Raw genomic sequence first — 24,809 nt, 5'->3', positions numbered from 1 at the left:
CAATACCGAAACCTTTTCCTGTAACTCGTCAACTAGTGAGTGTTGCTTTGCTATCAATTCACTAATTGTCACCTTCGTTGATTCCACATTGGTCAGATTGATCTCATCTGCCAATCTACCTGGAGGAATGTGCCCAGTAGCATCTGAAATTACTTCCTCTGGATCTGCGCAACCCACACTGCTACCGTCTGACCGCATAACGTCAGCTCTAACCTCATACACGCTGAAATCTATGTGCTTTTCTACCAATTGTGTCCGGCTATCACTAAAATTTTCGTAATCTTTCCCCTTAATACTCTCGCAATGTTTAAACTGGAGGTTTGCGTCGGATGGGTCGGCTACTTCTACCACTATAACTTTCGGTAAAGTCTGCCGGTTAGGGCCAGAACTTTCCGTTACTCCTTCAACATCTAACTCCTGCGGGACGAAACACGACGAATCTTGCTCGTGCTCCCCATTAACATCAACTATTTCTGGTAAAGTCTGCCGGTTAGGGCCAGAACTTTCAATCACTTCACAAATACTATCTTCCTGTGGGACGAGACGCGGCAAATACTGCACGCGCTCCCCATAAACACTTCTCCCATACAGACCCCTATAATCTCTTAGTTCGTCGTATAAGCGACCGAACTGCCTTAACCAGACCTCATCCCTCTCTGCATCCCCTCGCTCGATGACGGACGTTTTATCCGACATCTGATCTTCTCTCAACAATTGCGAATCATTCTTAAACTCAATCTCCAGTTCCGCTGTGGGTATTACAGCTGCCACTTTATAATCGATTTCCGGAACACTACTTAAATTGTTCTCACTGACAGTGAATGTACTTCCTACTGCCGTGTCTACAGCTGATCTACTACTTGTGGGCGCACTCCTTTCTCCCAACACTGGCACACTCTCCCGCCGTTGATTATTCCATACGGAATTTTCATAACGACGACACCTGGGTTTTCTCCTGTTATTGGGCCGCCAAAATTTCTCCACGCCCGGTCGGCCCCTCACCGGCGCGGCTAATGGTTTCCCTGTCTCGTCCCAGCAGATACGCTCCCCGGATACTGCTGAGGCGGCTGGTCACACCCTCTGGCGTTATTACTATTCTGCGCAGCCCGTATCACGCTAGTATGATACTGGTTTCCGTCATTCCGGTTATTATTTGCATTGTACCGATTGTTATTACGGTCCGAACCATTATTGTTATTGCTGCCATGGTTGCGGTATGCATTATTCCCATGGTTATCGTTGGTGTGGTTGCTGTGGTACCCATTGTTGTTACCACGGCCTCTACCACTGTCGCGATTATTGCGCCAATTGTCCTCGTCCTCCACTCTTTCCAGGAAATCATTTATTGTCCTGTAATTGCTTCCTACGTAGCGTTTTGTATCATCTGGAAGCTTTTTGTAGAGTTCCCAGACTATTTCGGATTCCGTGCGGCGATCACGCAAATATTCCAACTTGCGGATCCAGCCCTCACAAAACTCCTTCATCGAACCGCGCGAATTCGCATCGAAAGGCCTCGATACGACAAATTCGCGCCAGACACTTTGCTGTTTTTGCTCTGACCAGTATTCAGCCAGAAACAAATTTTTAAATTCGTCAAAAGTCAGGTTCGTAATGTTGAGGTTTAAGCCCCAACGCTTGGCATCACCAGCCAACACATCAATAATCGCATTAATTTTTCTCTCATCAGTCCATGATCTGGGTAAAACTCTTTCACAATTTTTAATGAAATCCGTCGGGTGTATACCGCCTTTTTTCAAGGGGTCGAACCGCTCCTCTTTCGTCAACAACTCCGAACTATGTGCACAGATTGGCCCATAGCTCTGTTTTTCGTCAAGTTTCCTTTCTAATTCCGACACCCTCGTAATCACTTGGCAAGTGGTTGTCGCAAGCGTTTCCACTTCCCTCTTTTTCTCTTCGCAGGTGTTAGCCTGCTTCGTCACTTTGGTATCTACTTCGGATACTAAAGCCTTTAAAGTTTCCACCTTCTGTTGATCCTCTTTTCTCACTAATTGAATTTGTTCCGTCACCTTATTCTCGATGATCGGAGCAACTGCGTCTCCTACACTTTTCTCGATTCTGCTAATTTCGGAATCAAAACGAGTATTTATGCTCGCAATTTCCGCCTGAACGCCTATCATTTCCTGTTTAAGGTTACCGATTTCGGTATTAATCACGACAATATCGTCTTTGATTTTATCAACTTTTGTGTTAACAACTCCAACATTGTTGTTAACAACATTAATAGCTTTGTTCTGATTGTCTAGCATTCGTTCAATTTTTTCAGACTGAGCTACTTGCTTGGCAGCCTGAGCTGCTTGCTCGGCAGCCTGAGCTTCTTGCTTGGCAGCCTGATCTTTAATTTCTGCCGATTGACTCTTGATTTCGTTAATCAAAACATTCAATAAATCAGTTAAATTCCCGGAAACCACCGGTTTTACTTCCGTAGCGGCTTCCTCTTTCATTGTCCCCCCGTATTCGTCATCAAGGGATTCAGATTTGATTTTCACTTCCGATTCCAGAACATTTTCTAAAGTCTGGAATTCCATTTCTGCTCTTTGTTGCGTTTCGGCGGCCGCATCTTTCATGCTAGCCGCCTGCCCCGGAACAATGGGTACCGCGGTGCGCGTTTCCCACTGTTCGACCGATTGTTCCGTATCCAAGTCTACCAAATTTTGGCAATTGTTGCCTTCACTCATTTTAATAATTTTCAATATAACTGCCAAATCTCAACTCTAATTAGGATTCCTCACACGAATATTCTCGCTGACGTATCGACCATTTCGTAACCAGTACCTTGTTACGAGATTTGCACAATGCAAAATTCGTGTCCAGAAAAACCTCAAATTTGAAGATTGTCCTGTCACGGTCGCCACGTGTAAACCTCCCCCCTCACTTATCGACCTTAATGACAGTGAAAAATTAAACTGCATGTACCTAATGGAAATTTGGGAAAAGCAATCGTCACCGAAGTTAATCTATCGGTAAAGAGGGAGGAAAGGGTTACATCTAAATGAAAGGAAAAATGCAAATGAAACTGGTGGAAATTAATTTTGAAAAGGGGTGAAGTTAATAAGGAAAGTAAATGTGCGGCCGTTACGTTAACAATTAACTAGCGGTAATTAGATATTTGAGATTTGGGGGAAATCACGGTCGCCAGTCCTAAGGACAACTACTATAGTAACTGAAAAAGAAAGGTTATTACACATATAATTAACACTAGAAGCGTGGCAACTGAAGGTTGACACGTGTAGTGTGAAAACTGAAAGTTTGTCAGAAGTAATAAATTTCGCTACACTCTGACTTAATTTAGCAAAAGAATCAATAAAACCGGAAAATCGAAAATTAATTTAGTGACTGAAGTTAATAGTGAGCTTTCTTTCTGAAGCACATCGAAATCCAGTAAAATACGGTTAGTCTTGGACTACCTCAACAATCATTTCAAAAGCAACTTGACTCTACGCAATTTAGAAACAAGATATTTAACTTTGAACTTGAATTAAATGATTCTGAACTATTAACAATAGTAAAATTTAGTACGTACCAAGCTGAGCTGCAGTCACAGGTAAGCTAAAATATGCTAACAAAACTCGCACTCTAAATTTGTGCTCATGTAACCTAAATATTGTAGCCAGCTACTGAACTTTGAAATTAAAGCAGTGAAATCTAATCATATTATTTTAATGCTGGCGTTTGAATTTCAACGACACTCGGGTTCATTTCGGAAAGGGAAGGGACCCTGCTTGGCAATGCAATTGGGACAATGAGCAACAAAGGTTCATGCTAAGTTGCTGTAATTTTGCGAGGCAAATGGAACAATTTGAAAAGCTGTGGTCTGCCATACAGTTCTGAAACTTTACGTGCTTTTAGTCTTCCTTGTTGGTTGATTGAAGGTTTGAAACCGTCGATCGAGGAGGTGGCGACAGTCACTCATTGTCGGCCGTCGCTGTTGCAGAAGCTGGATGTTGGCGCGCCTTCTTCTCGACACGGTCACCAGGCGAAATGGGCTCTTGATGTGCGCCAGCTAATGCTTCCCGTCCGCGACACCATGTCAGAAACTATCATCGCGAGTCGAGCGCAATTACTTGCTGCCAAACCCCGAAAGCGCGGCAACTCGCGGGAGCGTCACACGACACCTCTGCTCCACTCGCTACTCCAGCCAGACCCTGACTGCCCCGCCCGCGCCTCACGCGGCAGAGTTAACACTACCAAAGATCCTACACACTTTGAGTCTTCACTCGACCTATCGATGTAATCGTTCGATAGCAGTTTTCCCTAGGCAAGACCCAGCGTAAAAATACAAATAATCTTTACACAACAAACCAATTATACATCGACATAAATGCATAAATATATATATACAAATAGTAAAACAATTACAATATGTGAAGACACAGAAATATCATATATTCAGGTAGCAAAAATAAGGAAAACAAATTATAGTACAATAGATGGAAATAGGAGTATATGCATTTCCGGCGTTACATTACCCCTAGTGAGATAAGCCTCTACATCCTTACATTTGTCCTCTAGCCATCCCTGCTTAACCATTTTGCACTTCCTGTCGATCTTATTTTAGAAATGTTTGTATTCCCTTTTGCCTGCTTCATTTACTGCATTTTCATAGTTTCCCCTTTGATCAATTAAATTCAATATTTCTTCTGTTACCCAACGACTTTATACTAGATACGGTCTTTTTACCTAATTGAGCTTCTGCTGCCTTCACTATTTCATCCCTCAAAGCTACCTATTCGTCTTCTACTGTATTTCTTTCCTTCATACCTATTAATTGTTCCCTTATGCTCTCCCTGAAACTCTGTACAACCTCTGGTTTAATCAGTTCATCCACGACCCATCTCCTTAAATTCCCACCTTTTTGCCGTTTCTTCAGTTTTAATCTACATTTCATAACCATTAGATTGGGGTCAGAGTCCACATCTGTCCCCGGAAATGTCTTACAATTTAAAACCTGGTTCCTAAATCTCTGTCTTACCATTATCTAGTATGTCCAGGATTCTTCCATGTATACAACCTTCTTTCATGATTCTTGAACCAAGTGTTAGCTATGATTAAGTTATGCTCTGTGCAAAATTCTACCAGGCAGCTTCCTCTTTCATTTCTTACCACGAATCTGCATTCACCTACTACGTTTCCTTCTCTTCCTTTACCTACTGTCGAATTCCATTTTCGTCTCCCTTCACTATCTGAATAATTTCTTTTATCTCATCATACATTTCATCAGTCTCTTCGTCATCTGTGGAGCTAGTAGGCATATAAACTTGTACTACTGCGGTAGGTGTGGGCTTCGTATCTATCTTGGCCACAATAATATATTCACTATGCTGTTTGTAGTAGCTCACCCACATTCCTATTTTCCTATTCATTATTCAACCTACTTCTCCATTACCCCTATTTGATTTTGTTTTTATAACTCTGTATTCACCTGACCAAAAGACTTGTTGCTCTGGCCACCGAACTTCACGAATTCCCAGTATGTCTAACTTTAACCTATCCATTTCCCTTTTTAAATTTTCTAACCTACCCGTCCGATTAAGGGATCCGACATTCCACACTCTGATCCATAAAACGCCAGTTTTCTTTCTCCTGATAACGATGTCCTCTTGAGTAGTCCCTGTCCGGAGATGCGAATGGGTTGTCTACTTTACCTCCAGAATATTTTACACAAGAGGACACCATCATCATTTAACCATACAGTAATGTTATATGCCCTCAGGAAAAATTATGGCTGTAGTTTCCCCTTGCTTTCAGCCATTCGCAGTACCAGCACAGCAAGGCCATTTTGGTTAGTGTTACAAGGCCAGATCAGTCAATCATCCAGACCATTGACCCTGCAGCTACTGAAAAGGCTGCTGCCCCTCTTCAGGAACCACACATTTGTCTGACCTCTCAACAGATACCCCTCCATTGTGGTTGCACCTACGGTACGGCTATCTGTATTGCTGAGGCATGTAAACCTTCCCACCAACAGCAAGGTCCATGGTTCTTGGGAGGATTCTCTCAGTATTGTAGTAATTCTTTCAATATTGTAGTAATTTTCTGAAATAGTTAACTATTTGTTTGCAAATATATCCACCATATGAATCAAAAACATATTCTATATCTTTATTTTTATAACAACAAATCCAACAAGTATCTAAATTTACTACTTCACTCTGAGTAATTTGGCTCGTTAGGCAATTCTTCAATCATAAAAATATCTGGAAAAGATTCCATTTTATAATCTTTAACCATTTTGTCTATATCAAAATAAGATAAAGATTATAAAATTTTTTAAATTATTTCTATAAAATTTTTTGACTCGTTTTCCTTTGTTTTCTATTTCCAAATTATGTCTCTTTGGTTACTCTAACTCTTTATCACCATTTTTCTTATTTATAACTGCATTAGGAATTGCTGCAGTTCCACCAGGAATTGAACCAATTGTTGCTAAAAGAAATAATGCAGGTAATAGTAATGGAAGATATCCACTTTCATGTTTTTTTCATCTAGAACTTTCTTTCCTTTTTGTTAGATATTCAATAATTTTTTCCCAACAGGAGTAGAAAATTTCTACCAGTTCTTCTTGTTTATTTGTTTTTTGAACATCACTTTAAAATGTTAATTACTAACTTTAAGTTTAATTGATTTTGGTTAATTTTTCCTCTTGGCTGCAAAATATAATCAATCGAAAAGTTATGAATTATATAAATTAAAAACAAAAAAAAGATTTTTTATAAGCCCCATCCATTTTTATCAAGTTCTTAGCCCATTACTAACTTCTGTTTTCTGTGCATAATCCCTCTAACTCCAGTTGCATCTATTTTTTCTCCTAAAGATACATATTTTGCATGCATTCTTTCTTTCACAAATAACTGAAGTTCTTTATCAGCTTCATGTCTTTTATCTAAATCTTTATTATCTTTATAAGCAAATCATAATTTTCACATTTATCGTGTAAAGGATTAAATCCTTAGTGGCCCCTACCTAGCCTTTCTTCTAGTTTAGTAAAAGACCCACAAAATTTATAGCCTGGAAGATGCATCTCTAGCATTTATTAATTCTTACCATGTCTTCCTTTTTTTCAAATTATATGTTTGAAATTATTCAAAAATCTAAGTAAATAAGGAATTCCTTTGGGATTATTAATAATAAAATCAATAAAGGTGTTTGTTAACATTTTCATTATTCAGTCTTTTTCACTATGGTAATTTTTATTTCCTGTTAATTCTTCACCATAAAGTACTGTTAATCTGTCAATTAAATCTCTAACATCATTCATCCTAATATATTCAACTGGTTTTTCTGAATATTTATTTTTACTAAGCCTTCACCAACTTTTACTAATGAATCATTAAGATTCCTTTCTGAGAAACTAGGAATATATGCTTCAACAATTGCTTTAATCAAATGATTACATTTACTTAATCTACTTTATTTTATTTGGATTACTATCGTAGTATACAGCATTTGAATCGAATAAAATTCGTGCATAGATTTGTGAATCAAGAGAACCAAATACTGTTCCTAAATCATCACAGTTATTTGTATTTTAGTTGAAAGTTTCATTAATCCATCTACTCCTTCATATCTTTTTCCCCAATTTCGATTTTCTCACCATTGAATTCTAGTGGCAAATTATATTTGTAAGGAACAACAGATCCTATTCTAAAAATGGGATCTTCACTATGATTGATAAATTCTACAATTCTTTAACATACATTTAAATTTTTAATATCTATCACTTGTTCTTTTAATTGTCTTTCTTTTCCATAATTCCCTAATAAACTATTTATTTCTGAGACACTTAATGTGTAGTCATACACAGCAAGATTATCATGAACCCATTCATGATGTGGAGTATCATTGAATCAATCTAAATGATGTCATTTATAAGGAACCATTTGTTTTTCAAGTTCTCTGTTTTCTTTAATCGCTTTTAAAACTTTTCTCCCTAATCCTTCAATTCCTTGGTTAACTTTTCCTGTTGTGTCGATAACTCGTTGGTGATAATTTTTAAATTTTTCATATTCTCTTCTTGATTGTTTTTTCCAATACTTAAACTTTACTTTTAATTGTTCTTTTACTTTTTATTTCGTTTGGCTTTTCTAACAATTTCTGGATCAAATTTTGGGAACATTTATTAAAAATAAAATTATTATAATTTTTAAAAAATTATATTTAACATCTATATTTATTGTTCATGTTCAGTATTTTATGACTAATGATTCTGTTATATTTTATGTTTATGTGTATGTTTTACTTCTTTGTTTAATGTTTAACGATTATGTGCTATGTTGAAACTATTGTTAATAGCTTCTCAATATTTATCTTCATGATTTGTTTGTCGTATCTATTGTTATAATACCAAATTGTCTATAATCCAACATTTACTACATAATTCTTGAAAATCGTCAAACTTTAAATCTTCACTAATGAACTCATGATAAATATGATTTCAATATGTATCGTCTTGTCTAAAGGTATTTTAAAAATTAAAATTATCTCTTATTAATTGTTTAGGAATTTTTGAATATGTTTGACTTAAAATAAAATACTCTATTCTTTTATGTCTTCGTCTAGTAAAATGTTCTGTAACTACATCATGATTTTTGAGAATTAAATCATCAAAATCTAATTGTGAATTTTCTTCACATTCATCAATAGAATAATTTCATCGTTATTTTCAATAAAACTAGTAATTTTTCTTTAATTTTATGTTCAATTTTTTCACATCCTTTTAAAAATTCATGATATTTTGTTTGATCTAATTGAAATGCCCCCTTAGAAAAATTTATGAATGACTGTTCTGATAAACCTCTTACATTATTTGCTTTTCAAACAGCTGAGTAAAACTGAACATATTCAGACATTTCTCTCTTTACTTATTCTGATCAACACTAAATTGACACAATATTTTTTAGCGCAACGCAATCTGACTTTCAATAATCCCTACAAAAGAATGGCCCTGACTAACCTATACCTGTCATGAATCACTTACCTCGCAAAAATCTTCGTTATTCGAACTACTGCAATACAGCGTGTGCCACTACTGCCAGCTAAATCAAAGATTCTAACTACTGAAGGCACTAACTACTGATAGGCATAGTTAGCAAATGAAAGATTTTGACAGAGAACAAACAATGTATTTACCTTAATAGTGTTCAAAAGTCATAATATATATACATCAGTTCATGACATCCAGTCTTACAAATTTACTCTTTCTGGCGGACACACGTCCAGATCATCTGCTCTCAAAATTCTGCCATGTCTCTCCCCACATCCACCACTACTGGCGGCTCACTTCCAACTGCGCAACGCTATGCGCTGTTCACATCCAACTGCCCACTACAATAGAGAATATTTCAACAATACCAACCAGCTGCAGACTGCACACAGCACAGCCAGTGATTTTCATACAGAGTACTACATGGCGTTACCAACATAAAAAGCTAAAAAGCCCACTTATATAGCCCCCATGCTCCCCCCCAAAAATTTTACAAATTGTTTTGTGAGTGGCCAATACAGATTTGAAATTTTTTTTCATAATTACAATAACAAAGATATCAAATGCACACACTTATTGACACAATGTTGGTCAAAAGAAAAATTGTTCTCATAAAGACAGTCCTGATCATTTATCACAATATTAATTACAGTTATTTTCACAAAGTTTCATTAGTAAAAGAAAATGCACACGGAAGTAGTGGATTTCCATGCAGTCTTGAAGAAGTAGTGTTGTCCTTCCAACAGAAAGACAGTGCTGACTCTTGACATGCAGACAGGTAATGGGCCACAACACAGCAAACCCACAGCAGAGTCAGTGGACGTTTTGAAGAATATGATAGGTAGGTCATCACAGAGCAGACCCACTGTAGTCCTGTTAGAGATTATGGTATTGGTGGGCCACCAGAGGTGCAGACCCACTGCAGTCCTTGTAGAAATAATGGTATTGGTGGGCCATCAAAGATGCAGACCCATTGTAGTCCTTGTAGAGACGGCCAGCAGCCATCTGTTACAGCTGTGCAGGTGCACAATCACCATCGAAGAGTCTTGCAGATAATATAGCAAGTCCATGAACCACCACTTGTGCCCTCACAAAGTTTTTGGAACTGTCCTTAGAACCAGCACTGCTGTTAACCAGTCCCTTGCTGAATTATTTACATATGTGCAAACACTAACAGTCCCCATTCTCACATATTGTGCATATACTATGACCAACAGAAACGTGTGCAGTGAAATGTAACTTAATTTGAACAACTGGTGTCTATACAATTATAAATTAGCAACATAAGAATACAATTACAAAGGTACAAAATACATTATTAAAGAACATAATAGTACAGATAACATTTATAGTAATACAGGCTTTACAAAAGAATAGAAATAAACATATGCATCAGTGTTACAGGAATTATGACATAAGTAAATACATAAAAGATCAGAATAGCTTTCGAAAATAATGTCTGAACATCTTTACAAAGTAAATAACATATTATTAATGCAAATTATATTTGTATTCCTCATCATAGTGAATGTAGCTTAGTATTAGAAAAATTCTACAACATAAATCTTATTAGCTAAACAAATAAAGACAGGAAAAACACAAACACACATAGCGAAATAACACAAAAGGAAAGGACTGGGTTTGTTTTCTGTGAGATGTCTGGTACTGCACTCTAACACAAAACTTCATTCCATAGATCTTCCCTCTTATTTCAACATTTTCTCCTGCCAAAAACGTCCTATCTAAGCCTGTTGTCCCTAAACCCTACTGTTTTGTTCATATCCTCTTTCAAAATAAATTTTTCACATTGTACAATACTCATTTTTGCCCAAATCTTTTTCATATAACTTCTCAATGCGTTCTTTCCCTATTTCTCACAGTTAGTTTGTTATATAGTCTACCCCCTCTTAACCTAACTTAAATCTACTGAGCTCGGATATATATACTAAGGGACGAGGCAATGCAGCAGCCAGCCGTTGTGGCTGAGTGGTTCTAGGTGCTTCAGTCTGGAGCCGCGAGAGCTCTATGGTCGCAGGTTCGAATCCTGCCTCGGGCATGGATGTGTGTGATGGCCTTAGGTTAGTTAGGTTTAAGTAGTTCTAAGTTCTAGGGGACTGATGATCCTAGATGTTAAGTCTCATAGTGCTCAGAGCCATTTTTTGCAATGCAGCAACACACAACAAATTAACACAAACAGCAATGACAAAAAATGCAAATTGGCAAAGCAAGCAGCAGTATATCTAAATTAGCAAAGCAAATGCAACATTACAACTAATATGAGCCAATGTGCAGCAACAAGGGAAATAAATCAGTAGTAAAACTGGCTTAATAGAGTAATACAAAGTGAAATTTAGTAGCACTATGCCTGGCAAATAGTAGCAGCAAATGCTATAACTTATACCTGAACATGACAAAGCTCAAGCAGAAAAAATATTACAGTAAAGATGGCCATGTCTAATACCTATGTCACATCTTAAGACTAGAGTCATGCATCACGATAACTTACTGTAGCACACAAGTTACCAAACCGTTAAAAACATTATTTATGCAATTCCTGTGAAGGGAAATGTCTATTTGTGTTCCCTTTTTTTTAAAAGAAAGTAGATAATAAAATTATTGTTTAATGAATCTGTAGACAGAATATATTTACATTAGTACATCTATTAAATTTTATATTAACCAATGCTGCAGTGCAGCTAGAAACTAGATATTAAACAAAATAGGCAAATATACATACAAGCAAAGCATGAAACATCATTCTCTAGCCATATGGTATTTTGTAAGCCAGTAAAAAAATTTCTCAACTAGAAAGACAGAAGTCATAATCGGGTGTATAGACATAAAATATTTCTCATCATTTCATTAGGCATTTCAGTAAATATCAGAAAGTATGAGCTCCACAGTAGAATCATTTGTTTCCAAGTAATAGAGTGTCATATTTGCGATGCTTTCTACAAAGCAATGTCAGTAGTGAGGTTAATGACCTCTTTTTCTCTACCTAATGGCTTTTTCTCCAGGCAGGTGGGCGCCCACAATGCATTATGTCAAGGTCACTTAGCTTTCTTACCGAAATATTTATGAGAGCAGTTTGCGCTACCGTGACAGTCTCATATAAAAAAAAATTTCACAGGTCAAGAATTTGCGTTACAAATGTGTAGAAGCAAAATCCTATAAATATAACAGCGTCCAAAAAATTTTCGCCAGCATTGTGATACATTCACACATTTACATACGTTTCATAACTCTTAAAGTATGGTTCTTGGTTTCCAACATCCATTTTCACAAATCAGAGTCCCTAACCACTACTCATTATTCCATACTTTATTACACATATACATTTTCGCAGACACTTCTTCAAAAATTCATCATAATAAATACGTAGCATAATCAAATTCCTCATATAGCATCAGCTTATTGATCATAAACATACCTTAACAGCATAATACACATCGTCGTCGTAATAATAACATCATAGCACATCAATCAAATCTCAAAATCGTCGTAGCATCCTCCAATAATTTCAAAACATAAAAAAAATTCTCTGCTCATTTCAGTAGTGTCATCTACCTCAAACTTACATTAAAAATCATGATCCCATACCAAATACATCATTCAAAGCTCTCATAGTATCACAATGGTTCCGAAAAAATACGAACAGTTCACAAAGTACAGCTTTGTAATTCAAAAATCTTTAAAAATAAATGTTTTAATTACAAAATTAATCACTCAAATGCGTGTACTGTAGCGTTAAACTGTGCGTCTTGTTGTAAGACAATCTCTGTCATTACTTAAGGGGAAAAATTGTGCCAAGTGTCGTAATTATCGTCGTCCATAAACAAAGTTATGTAGAAGTCAATGTACTTACATCGTAATAAACAAAAGTGAAATGCTTTGCGTATAGATATCGTAGTTATTACGCTTATTGCCGTGATGAAGTAAGTACTATACTATAATGTGTTGTGCTACGAAAAAGGCTGTCTCATAGTAGCTATACCACAAAAGTTACTACTAAAACATGTTTTGCTTTCCAGATGAATTCAGAAAATCTGTGCAGATATGGAACTGATACAGCGCAAAAGCAATAATATAAATTGTGTCACTCATTAGTAGCATCGTGATATAATCGTGTAGCTGTCAAAGAAACCAAATACTAAGTCATCTTTAATCTCAGAGAAAGTACTTGAAATAAAGAATGTCTTTCCAAATAAACCAAAATGTTGCATTAAAATCTCATTAGCAGTATATGTTCTAAGTGCAACTAACAAGCAAGAATGTACACACACAATAACACTGTGTCCTCTGTTCACTATAACAATGCATTTGTAATTACTTGTCTAAATAAGTTCCCTAGGTTCTTGACTAGATAGTTAACTTTAAAACATAGTTGCATGTTAACAGTTTCTAAGTGTGACAAAGAGTACTAGTAACGTGAAGTGAAAAATTTTATAGCAAAGACTAAGTTAAAAAACAGATTATCTCTCAATAAACTGTTTTACAATTGAAATGTTGTGCAATCTTTTACCCTTTCTAATGCGCAGAGTTTCAACTTCAAAGCGATTATCATGTTGTATACTTCGGTAAGGTATGCTAAAATTTTTCTCAAGATTAGCGTCTATGTTATTTCTCTCTGAGCCAGCCGTCGCATGTGGCTGCTTGCGGTGCGAGTCATTGTCTGTCTCTTTGTTGGCGCGCGTCGTTATTGGGATTAGAAGACCTAACTTCTACAAATTCACCTTGCCGAGACGGTCCTGACCTGTTTGAATCTCGTCAGTTCTGAAAACATTCAGGTCTGTCGTTATGTCGGCAGTTTACATAGTTTCTTTTTTGTCGGTCATGTGGTGGAGAATTTCTCCCGTAATCGTAACTGTGTGGTGGACCGTTGTGTCCGAAGTTATTCTGTCTCCCTTGATCATAATTATTTTGGTTCCCATATCGTCTGTTTCTCTGATTGTCTCTGTGATAGTCATTACTGGGGAGAGGTGATCTTCCCCTGTAATTATTACTACTGTGCCAACGGTTGTCATACGGGTGGTGTCTGCTTTGGTCACGATTTTCGTTGTAAGAATAGCCTTGTCATGTCCAGTTATTATTTCTTTCGTCGCGGAATTGTGATAGATGTGACCTGTAATTGTTGTGTTCCCGTTTTCGTGTTCCGCAAGTGTCACAATGGTGATGATAAGCTACGCTCGTCGTCAGTTTACTTTGGAGCCTAGTTTTACGTTTTTCACACGCCATAATTATCACATCTTTCACACGATAACAAGAAAAGCACAATTTGAAGAGCAAAAATAAGAAAACACATTAACATAGCACTGAAAATAATATCTAGGTAATTGCAAGCGTAGCTGCGAAATACACTCCTGGAAATGGAAAAAAGAACACATTGACACCGGTGCGTCAGACCCACCATACTTGCTCCGGACACTGCGAGAGGGCTGTACAAGCAATGATCACACGCACGGCACAGCGGACACACCTGGAACCGCGGTGTTGGCCGTCGAATGGCGCTAGCTGCGCAGCATTTGTGCACCGCCGCCGTCAGTGTCAGCCAGTTTGCCGTGGCATACGGAGCTCCATCGCAGTCTTTAACACTGGTAGCACGCCGCGACAGCGTGGACGTGAACCGAATGTGCAGTTGACGGACTTTGAGCGAGGGCGTATAGTGGGCATGCGGGAGGCCGGGTGGACGTACCGCCGAATTGCTCAACACGTGGGGCGTGAGGTCTCCACAATACATCGATGTTGTCGCCAGTGGTCGGCGGAAGGTGCACGTGCCCGTCGACCTGGGACCGGACCGCAGTGACGCACGGATGCACGCCAAGACCGTAGGATCCTACGCAGTGCCGTAGGGGACCGCACCGCCACTTCCCAGCAAATTAGGGACACTGTTGCTCCTGGGGTATCGGCGAGGACCATTCGCAACCGTCTCCATGAAGCTGGGCTACGGTCCCGCACACCGTTAGGCCGTCTTCCGCTCACGCCCCAACATCGTGCAGCCCGCCTCCATTGGTGTCGCGACAGGCGTGAATGGAGGGACGAATGGAGACGTGTCGTCTTCAGCGATGAGAGTCGCTTCTGCCTTGGTGCCAATGATGGTCGTATGCGTGTTTGGCGCGGTGCAGGTGAGCGCCACAATCAGGACTGCATACGACCAAGGCACACAGGGCCAACACCCGGCATCATGGTGTGGGGAGCGATCTCCTACACTGGCCGTACACCACTGGTGATCGTCGAGGGGACACTGAATAGTGCACGGTACATCCAAACCGTCATCGAACCCATCGTTCTACCATTCCTAGACCGGCAAGGGAACTTGCTGTTCCAACAGGACAATGCACGTCCGCATGTATCCCGTGCCACCCAACGTGCTCTAGAAGGTGTAAGTCAACTACCCTGGCCAGCATGATCTCCGGATCTGTCCCCCATTGAGCATGTTTGGGACTGGATGAAGTGTCGTCTCACGCGGTCTGCACGTCCAGCACGAACGCTGGTCCAACTGAGGCGCCAGGTGGAAATGGCAAGGCAAGCCGTTCCACAGGACTACATCCAGCATCTCTACGATCGTCTCCATGGGAGAATAGCAGCCTGCATTGCTGCGAAAGGTGGATATACACTGTACTAGTGCCGACATTGTGCATGCTCTGTTGCCTGTGTCTATGTGCCTGTGGTTCTGTCAGTGTGATCATGTGATGTATCTGACCCCAGGAATGTGTCAATAAAGTTTCCCCTTCCTGGGACAATGAATTCACAGTGTTCTTATTTCAGTTTCCAGGAGTGTACTTGGTGCAAATCTACATGCATGCCACAGCTTTTTTGCTGTACAACAATGAAAAACTACAACTACAAAGGAAATTCTCTCTACAATTACGCTCTAGTAGTAACCAGTAGCTACACTAATTACACAAACTACAAGAAAAAATCAGAAGATTCCAGTGAGGCACAGCCAGTGATTTTCATACAGAGCGCTACGTGGCGTTACCAACATAAAAACCTAAACAGCCCACTTACATAATCTTTCTGAATAAACATACAAATGTTTTAATTTTTTTCCACTTAAACCATCCTGGTGCTAAAATATATTTATTCAACATTAATATTGTTTTCCCACAACCACTCTTTCCTATAAATGCACAGCTAACTGAATTTGGTATAAGTTTGCCATGCTTATTTTTTCATTTGTTTTCCTAATTTCTTATTTTTGGTACTCAATCTGTCATTTATTTACATAAGTTTTTCTAATATTAATGAGCAAATTATTTCAATTAAGTGATAATACTTCTGTCCTGATATAACGATTAACTGGTCCTTTAAGAAAAACTTATAAATATGTGACGAAATAAATATCGGGTGAAAAGCCTGGTATGAGTGTGCATAGGACACAATATTTCGGCAATCGAACACGTTGCTGACCGGCAGTGGGCCGGCGCCATGTATATATAGGACAATCCCCCTCCTCCCTCAGCCGGTTCCTATGAGTCAGTGCGGCCCGCGCCCCGCTAACGGTCTAGGTACAGCATCAGTTCTCGCGCCGTCTGGACGCTGTGTCCTAGGTCTTCTCGTTCAGGAGGGTCTGCCAGCACTGCTCTCGTTATTCTTCCCTCCTCCCCCGGAGTCAGTACACTCTGGGAAATATCCTTTTTCTTCTTAATCTAGGTGATCGCGGGTTCCCACGCCTTGCTATGGATGTAACCCCTGTCACGATTTAGTTGTGGCTCCCTTACTCTAATCTCTATGGCTTCTTTGATGAGACAGTCCCAGTATTTAGAAGTCTGTGTCAGGACTTTGGTTTGGTCATAACCCATGCTGTGGAGTTCCGACAGGCAATGTTTAGCGATTTCAGACTTACTGGGCTGTTGCAGTCTAGTGTGCCGTTGACGTTCTCGGCATCGATCCTCAGTGTTACGAATGGTCTGACCTATGTATACACTCCCGCATTGGCAAGGTATCTGATAAACTCCTGATTTACGTACACCAAGGTTGTTCTTGACACTGCGAAGAAGGCTCTTGGTTTTGCTTGGAGGACGGAAGATGGTTTTCACTTAGTGTTTACGCAAAATGCGTCCAATTTTTCCGCATAAGGCCCCACTAAACGGAATAATAGCCAAGGCCGCCTCCTCCTAAGGCTCATCCTCAGTTTCCGCCGGTGTTGCAGGCGTGGGATGTAGAGCCTTCCGAATTTGCCCTTCCTTGTAACTGTTCCTCCGAAACACGGTGTTCAGATGATCCAATTCTTGTCGTAGACTGTCCCTGTCGGAGATGGTGTGAGCTGTGTGTACAAGAGTTTTAGGCGCGCCATTCTTTTGTGCCAGGTGGTGGCAGCTATCCGCATGTAGGTACAGATCGGTGTACCTCCTCTTCCTATACACGCTCTGGCCCAAAGTGCCGTCAGCTCGTCTTCTAATCAAAACATCTAGGAAACGGAGCATCCCATCTGTTTCGATCTCCATGGTGAAAATTTTCTCGTGTCTGGAGTTGAGATGTGTGAGAAAGTCTGCCAGTTTATCTCTTCCATGTGTCCAGATAACGAAGGTGTCATCCACATACCTACAGAAATAGATAGGTTTTAGATGTGCTGATTCAAGAGGTTCCTCCTCGAAATGTTCCATGTACATATTTGTGACAATGGGTGAGAGTGGACTCTCCATGGCTACTCCTTCTGTCTGTTCGTAATATTCACCGTCAAATAAGAAGTAAGTTGATGTCAGAACATGCCTGAAAAGGTTGGTGCTCTCTTCGTAAAATTTCTGGCTGATGAGTTCCAAGGACTCTTGTAACGGAGCTTTAGTGAATAAAGATACAACGTCGAAGCTCACTAGTAGGTCAGAATTCTTAAGAGTAAGGTTGTTGATGCGTCCCAGGAAATCCACAGAGTTACGGATATGGTGTGTACATCTCCCAACGTAAGGGCTAAGCAGTTGTTTGAGGTGCTTGGCGAGAAGGTACGTTGGGGCACCAATATTGCTGACAATGGGACGTAACGGAATCGATTCCTTGTGCACCTTCGGCAATCCGTAAAGTCTAGGAGGAACAGCAGCTCTCGGGTGTAGCTTCTTGGTAATCTCGTCAGGGAAGCCGGAATCCTTGAGAAGCGCCAGAGTCTTCCTCTCGACCCTCTTGGTACGATCGGTGTCAATCTTGCGGTATGTGCTGTCACCAAGTAGGCCCCGCATCTTCTAAGCATAATCCTGTAGGGATAGGATCACTGTTGTGTTGCCTTTGTCTGCAGGTAATATTATTATGTCTGGATCTTCCCTTAGCTCCCATATGGCGGCCCTCTCCCTGTAGGAAATGTTCGGTTTCATCAGCTTTGTTTTGGTTAGAGCTCTGCAGGTTTCGCAACGAACTTCTTCAGCAGCTTCAGGTAGAAGTCGAGCAGCTGTTTGTTCCACTGTGCTAATGAGGAGTGGGAGCGAAATTCAATCCGTTCTTAAGAACCGAATAAGCGTCATCATCCAGTTCGTTGTTAGTGAGATTGATGATCTTTCTGCTGCCTTCAGAAGGTTGTTTCTCCAATATACATTCAAACTTGGATGCCTATTGTTCAGCTGACATCCTCTGGGTTGAGTCCGCTGTGGCCCAATCCCACGTCCAGGTGTTGAACCGGTTGGCCAGTTGTAGATGTAACTGTAGGAGTTCTTTGTTGGTAGTGTCCAAGCGCCACCGCATGAAGCAAACTCTCTCTCATACCAAAGCTAGGCTGGAACGTTTCTTGGTTCTTCTGGCTGCCACTGAGTCGATGTGATGCTTGACCTTAGCAAAATTCGGTACCACACGTTCTTCTCGGCATTACATAAGAAAAACAAAAAACTCAGTAGACTTCTCCGATGATGCAGCTTGTCGATCCTCTTCATACTGCGATAAATCTCCTCCCTGTAGAGGTATGTGGTGTGATTCTTCAATTTCTCCAGGCGTATTCTATGACGAAATAAATCTCGGGTGAACAGCCTGGTATGATTGTGCATAAGACACAATATTTCGGCAAAAAAAAAAGGACGCATTTTACGTAAACACCAAGTGAAAACCATCTTCCGTCCTCCAAGCGAAACCAAGTTCCTTCTTAGCAGTGTCAAGGACAACCTTGGTCTACGTAAATCAGGAGTTTATCAGTACCTTGCCAATGCAGGACTGTATACATAGGTCACACCATTCCTACCATTTAGGACCGATGCTGAGAACATCAACGGCACACTAGACTGCAACAGCCCATTAAGTCGGCAATCGCTGAGCATTACTTGTCAGAACTCCACAGCATGGATTATGACCAAACCAAAGTCCTGACACAGACTTCCAAATACTGGGATTGTGTCATCAAAGAAGCCATAGAGATTAGAGTAAGGTAGCCACTACTAAATCGTGACAGGGGTTACATCCTTAGCAAGGCATGGGAACCTGCGATCACCCAGATTGAGAAGAAAAAGGATATTTCCCAGAGTGTACCGACTCCAGGGGAGGAGGGAAGAATAACGAGAGCCGTGCCGGTAGACCCTCCTGAATGAGAAGACCTAGGACACAGCGCCCAGATGGCAGGAGAACGGATTCTGTACCTGGACTGCGCATGCGGTGCATACCTCACCGACTCACAGGAAGCACCTGAGGGAGGAGGGGGATTGTCCTATATACGAGGTGTGGCTAGAAAAAAACCGGACTAGTACTGGTGAAACAATAAAACGAATGCAATAAAGCTGAAAGTCGCGTGGCCTGTCACGTGACTCTCGCTCTGCCTACTGCTCGAGTTTCATCTGCCTCCTGCACTCAGTCTGCCCGTGGCGTCTGTTTTAAGTAGTTGACGTTTTGTCTGTGCGTCGGAAAATGTTGAGTGTACAGAAAGAACAGCGTGTTAACATCAAATTTTGTTTCAAACTAGGAAAATCTGCAAGTGAAACGTTTGTTATGTTACAACAAGTGTACGGTGATGATTGTTTATCACGAACACAAGTGTTTGAGTGGTTTAAACGATTTAAAGATGGCCGCGAAGACACCAGTGATGACACTCGCACTGGCAGACCATTGTTAGCAAAAACTGATGCAAACATTGAAAAAATCGGTAAACTTGTTCGACAAGATCGCCGTTTAACAATCAGAGCAGTGTCTCAGTTAACAGGAGTTGACAAGGAAAGTGTTAGGCAGATTCATCATGAAAGTTTCAACATGAACAAAGTGTGTTCAAAAATGGTTCCTAAGTGTCTCACAATTGAACAGAAGGAACGCCGAAGAATGTTTTGTTCTGACATCCTGGAAAACATTGAAAGTGATCCCACCTTCTTACAAAATGTTATTACTTGCGATGAATCGTGGTTTTTTACTTACGATCCCGAAACTAAACGCCAATCGATGCATTGGAAAACTCCTGGTTCTCCACGACAAAAAAAAGCACGAATGTCAAAATCGAAATTCAAGGCAATGATGATTGTTTTTTTTTGACATCAAAGGGATTGTGCACATTGATTGGGTACCAGAGGGACAAACAGTGAATCAGCATTACTACATTAGCGTCCTGCCTACCCTACGTGAGCGAGTACGGAGAAAACGGAACGATTTGTGGAGAAAAAAGTCATGGATCCTTCACCAAGACAATGCTCCAGCTCACAGTGCGTTGTCAGTGAAGACGTTTTTGGCAAAACACAACATTCCCATCTTAGATCATCCACCCTACTCACCTGATTTGGCCCCCTGTGACTTTTTTCTTTTCCCTAAAGTCAAGTCAGCTTTGAAAGGAACTAGATTTGAGACTGTTGAAGCAGTAAAAGAAAAAGCGACGGAAGTAATGTATGGACTTACCGAAAATGATCTGCAGCATTGCTATGAACAGTGGAAAATTCGTATGGAGCGGTGTAGAGACCGAGGAGGAGAGTACATTGAAGGAGATAACATGAAATTGTAAATAATTGTAAATAAATGTTTTTTCCAGCATCAGTCCGGTTTTTTTCTAGCCGCACCTCGTATATACCTGGCGCTGGCCCACTGCTGGTCAGTGCATCAGCGCACCTGATGATGGCAATTTGGTCGATTGCCAAAATATTGTGTCCTATGCACACTCATACCAGGCTGTCCACCTGAGATTTATTTCGTGATAAAATATAGCTGGAGAAATTGAAGAATCACATTATAAATATGTATGATTAGTAGGTTTTTATTCGATTTTCAACTCCAAATATTATATAAAAAATAATAAACTTTATTGTGATACAGAAATAACAGTTTGTCAAAATAAATCACACACATAGAAACGATAGAACGTCCTGTTGTGTAATACAGCTCGAAAAATTTAGAAAAATTTATCCAATCAATGAAGCCAAGTATTCATATCAAAGCAGATGAAATTTTAAATGGAGTTTTATTGAAAATGATGTTATATTATTTAAGGGGTAAAGAAGATTGTGTTGGTAAAGTTTTAGCCGTTAATAATCAACTTATTGAACCTAGTAAAAAAGCTGCTACTAAAGATGTTCCAAATATAATTGCTTTTGAATTAATTACTGTAAATTATAATTAGGCTGATGGATCATTTTCATCAAGAAATTAATATTATTGCTTCATTTAAACCTTATTCTGAATTTGGTGTCCCAATAATTTGTGAACCAAATCTCCCCATAAAAATTTAAATTTTCAGTACTACTCAGAACTGAGAAATAACTATAAATGATTATAATGATGATTTAATTGACTTTAATGGTGCTAATGTAACATTAGTTACAAAAATGAATTAATGATTTTTTGCTTCTTTAAATCAGGAACCAAATCGAAAGTTATCAATTTCACTCATTTCTTGTTAATGAGAAAAAAATAATTTAAATCTTCCTAACAATGAAACTGAAATTAATATTAATATTGGTGATGGCTGGATTCATTCAAACTTTTTGCAACTTTATGTGACTTTTGATGTTGTTCATATAGATGGAACTGATATTTCTAAATAGGGTGGTAAATCAAATATTAAACAACTTAATAATTATGTTTTAAAGTTGTAGGACGTTATTTCTATTAAAAAAGGTAATAATATTTTATCTTGAATTAACATCCTTTTTTTCTTCTTCAATTCTTGTTCATTTAACTTCTTTTCTTTTGAATGATCTAAGTTTGGAAGGACCAAATGAAGCTCTTTATCATTCAAAATTATTTGGTGGATTTTTTAAAGATTATGAAGAAAATATGTTCAAAGGTGATATGACTGTTATTTTTACTTGGAGTTTGAGAAAACATCAAGAAAGTTGTATTCTTCGTTGCACTACTGGCAATGATGATTCTACACTTCCAAAAGAAGGTAAAATTGTTGTTGAAATTATGGAAAATCGAGCCACGATATTCACTTGAATTAGAACAATAAAAACTCAAAACTCCAAAAATTTGCTGGTTTACAGGGAAAAAGAAATTTTGAAACAGATATTACTGATTATTTCAATTTTACACAATTTGATATGCCTTAGTTTACTTTCGATGTTTTCCAAACTAATCGAAAGAATAATCAATTACTTGATTCTTCTTTATTTGATCATGTTAAATTACAAAATACATATGTTAAAAATGGAATAAATGAAGTTTTTTAACAAGAATTATGGAATCTCGACTCATCAAACAACTTCTAAAATGCTCATGATTCTTTTAGACATTTCAAAAGGATAACTCAATTAAACAATGATGTTAATGTAAGTCCTTTCAGTTTTATTCAAAATAAGCCTATTTATGTAATTAATATGACTAGAAGAAGGAATGTTTTAACTACCCAAAAAAACCAAAATGAAATAGCAGTCATCCATTAACGTGAATATTCCAAATGATACTACAGCTTATTTTATTATGTATGGTAAAAAGAATTCAACTTCTGATTCCCAAAATGGAATGCTTGCTGAAAATTTTTAATTAATTAAATGAATAAAAAATTAGAAAAATTTACAGATCTTTCAACTTCTTGTTTTCATTTCTGTTTTAAATATTTTCGTAAAACTAGAGCAGATAAAAACTGAAAAGTTCATTTCATTAAAAAATTAAAGTGTTCTCCAAACGCTTGGAAAGCATTGTAATTTTTTATTCTTTAATTTTTTTTCTTCATAAATAAAAAAGTCCGTGAGTGGTAGCACTGAAAATCTAATAACTGAACTTAAAAATTATAGTAATGGTTGTTTTGAAGTGTTCACTTAAGAAAAACATAAATCTTATGCAATTTCAAAAGCTAAATTCTTACCTACTATATTTGGATATAATATTTTATTACTTTTGGATGAAAAATATAAAATTACTCTCCCAGATCGATATACCAAAATCTTTAAATATAATATTGATAAATTAGATAAACTTGAAAATTTACAGTTTGTTTATCGAGATAAAAACCTAAATAAAGGTCAGCTAATTCATGTTATCGAATTTGAATAAATATTAAAAATGTTGATTTTTCCTTTAATTAAATCAAGATTTCCTTTGCAATAATTTTCTAAGATTTTTTAAAATAGTTCAGCTTTGTTTGTCACTTCTTTTTCCATTGTATTTAGCTAAACTTTAATTTTTCGAAATGGGGGAAATGAGATTTTTTGGTTGTGAAGAAACTGAGAAATTAGCTTCTTGGTCCGCATCTAGGAAATCTGACTCGGAAATAATCATTGCGCTAGAATCGGCTTAGAAATACTACTATCCATGTTAAAACATTCTATTCCAAGCGTGTTATCGTTGACGACGAAAAATGACTGTTCACGTGATTCCAGGTGCTTCCATATCAACTTTTTATCGTATTTTTCTTACTGTCACATGCGTTGCTATGTGCAAGAATTTTCCTGCACCAAGCAAAATACATGCAAGTACTCCCCCAATTTCCATCAGATTTTGGCGATTTTTCCCGCAATTTATACTTATTATTCATAATTTTTCCTAATATTATCCATTATATGCCACTTCTGAGATGCGATCATGACTACACTTCTTGCGACGTATTCAAAAATTGCTTGTAAATGTAGCACAGTTGTCAACACGGAGCGGAAATGCACTATTTTTCTGGTATGCATCCAGTCATCTTGTAACCGAACCCGCCCATTCCACGTCAGACCGATTCGACGTTGTGTTTCAATTGTCCGAATCGCGTGTAATCGAACCGATTTTAACATTACAAAGCAGGGAGAAGAACGTTTTCTAACTACGAACGTGTCAATATTTAACCACATGACTCGCCAGTATTGCTTAATATGAGAGTAAAATTGTGTAGAATAATTGCTGCATCGTTCTGTAGCTTTGGCCGCGCTACCGAAAGTGAATCCGTTTAGCGGCCGGATTTAAGGACGCCCACGCATGTATGTCTATCCATAGACCATAGATAACATAGACTGCGCATGACGACGTGTTACTGAAACCGACATCTAAGTCACGTGACTCAGGGGAGGAAGCCGAACATGTCATTACGCGTTTACAATGCACAATTTATAAAATTTTTGTTACAGGTCAAATTTTGTGCTTTTTACTAGATGCAGATGTAAAGATCTTCACATACGTATGCTCATATTAGACAGTTGTTTTGTATGCTACACATTAGGTAAAATGACGAAAATCTCAGTTTAAGACTCTTGCAGAGCTACTTCCATAAGTTGAAAGTTGGTATGAATGTTGGTACTTCGGTGTAAAACTTCGTGAATGACAAATAGTTTGAGACGACATATCGTTAACATCTACCTCAGCACATCAGTATAACCAGCGTTTTGTTATATGTTCTTCCTGTATGGATATCGTTTCAGTATCAGTACTGGATAAAAGAAAAGTCAGAAAGCATACATGCTTATTTTGTGTAAATACTAGACAATATGCACTAAACGAATTTCCTTTCTTACAAGAG

Source organism: Schistocerca piceifrons, chromosome 11 (genome assembly GCF_021461385.2).
Source record: "Schistocerca piceifrons isolate TAMUIC-IGC-003096 chromosome 11, iqSchPice1.1, whole genome shotgun sequence".
Classification (NCBI taxonomy): Eukaryota; Metazoa; Arthropoda; class Insecta; order Orthoptera; family Acrididae; genus Schistocerca; species Schistocerca piceifrons.
Note: the sequence above shows the minus strand (reverse complement) of the source record.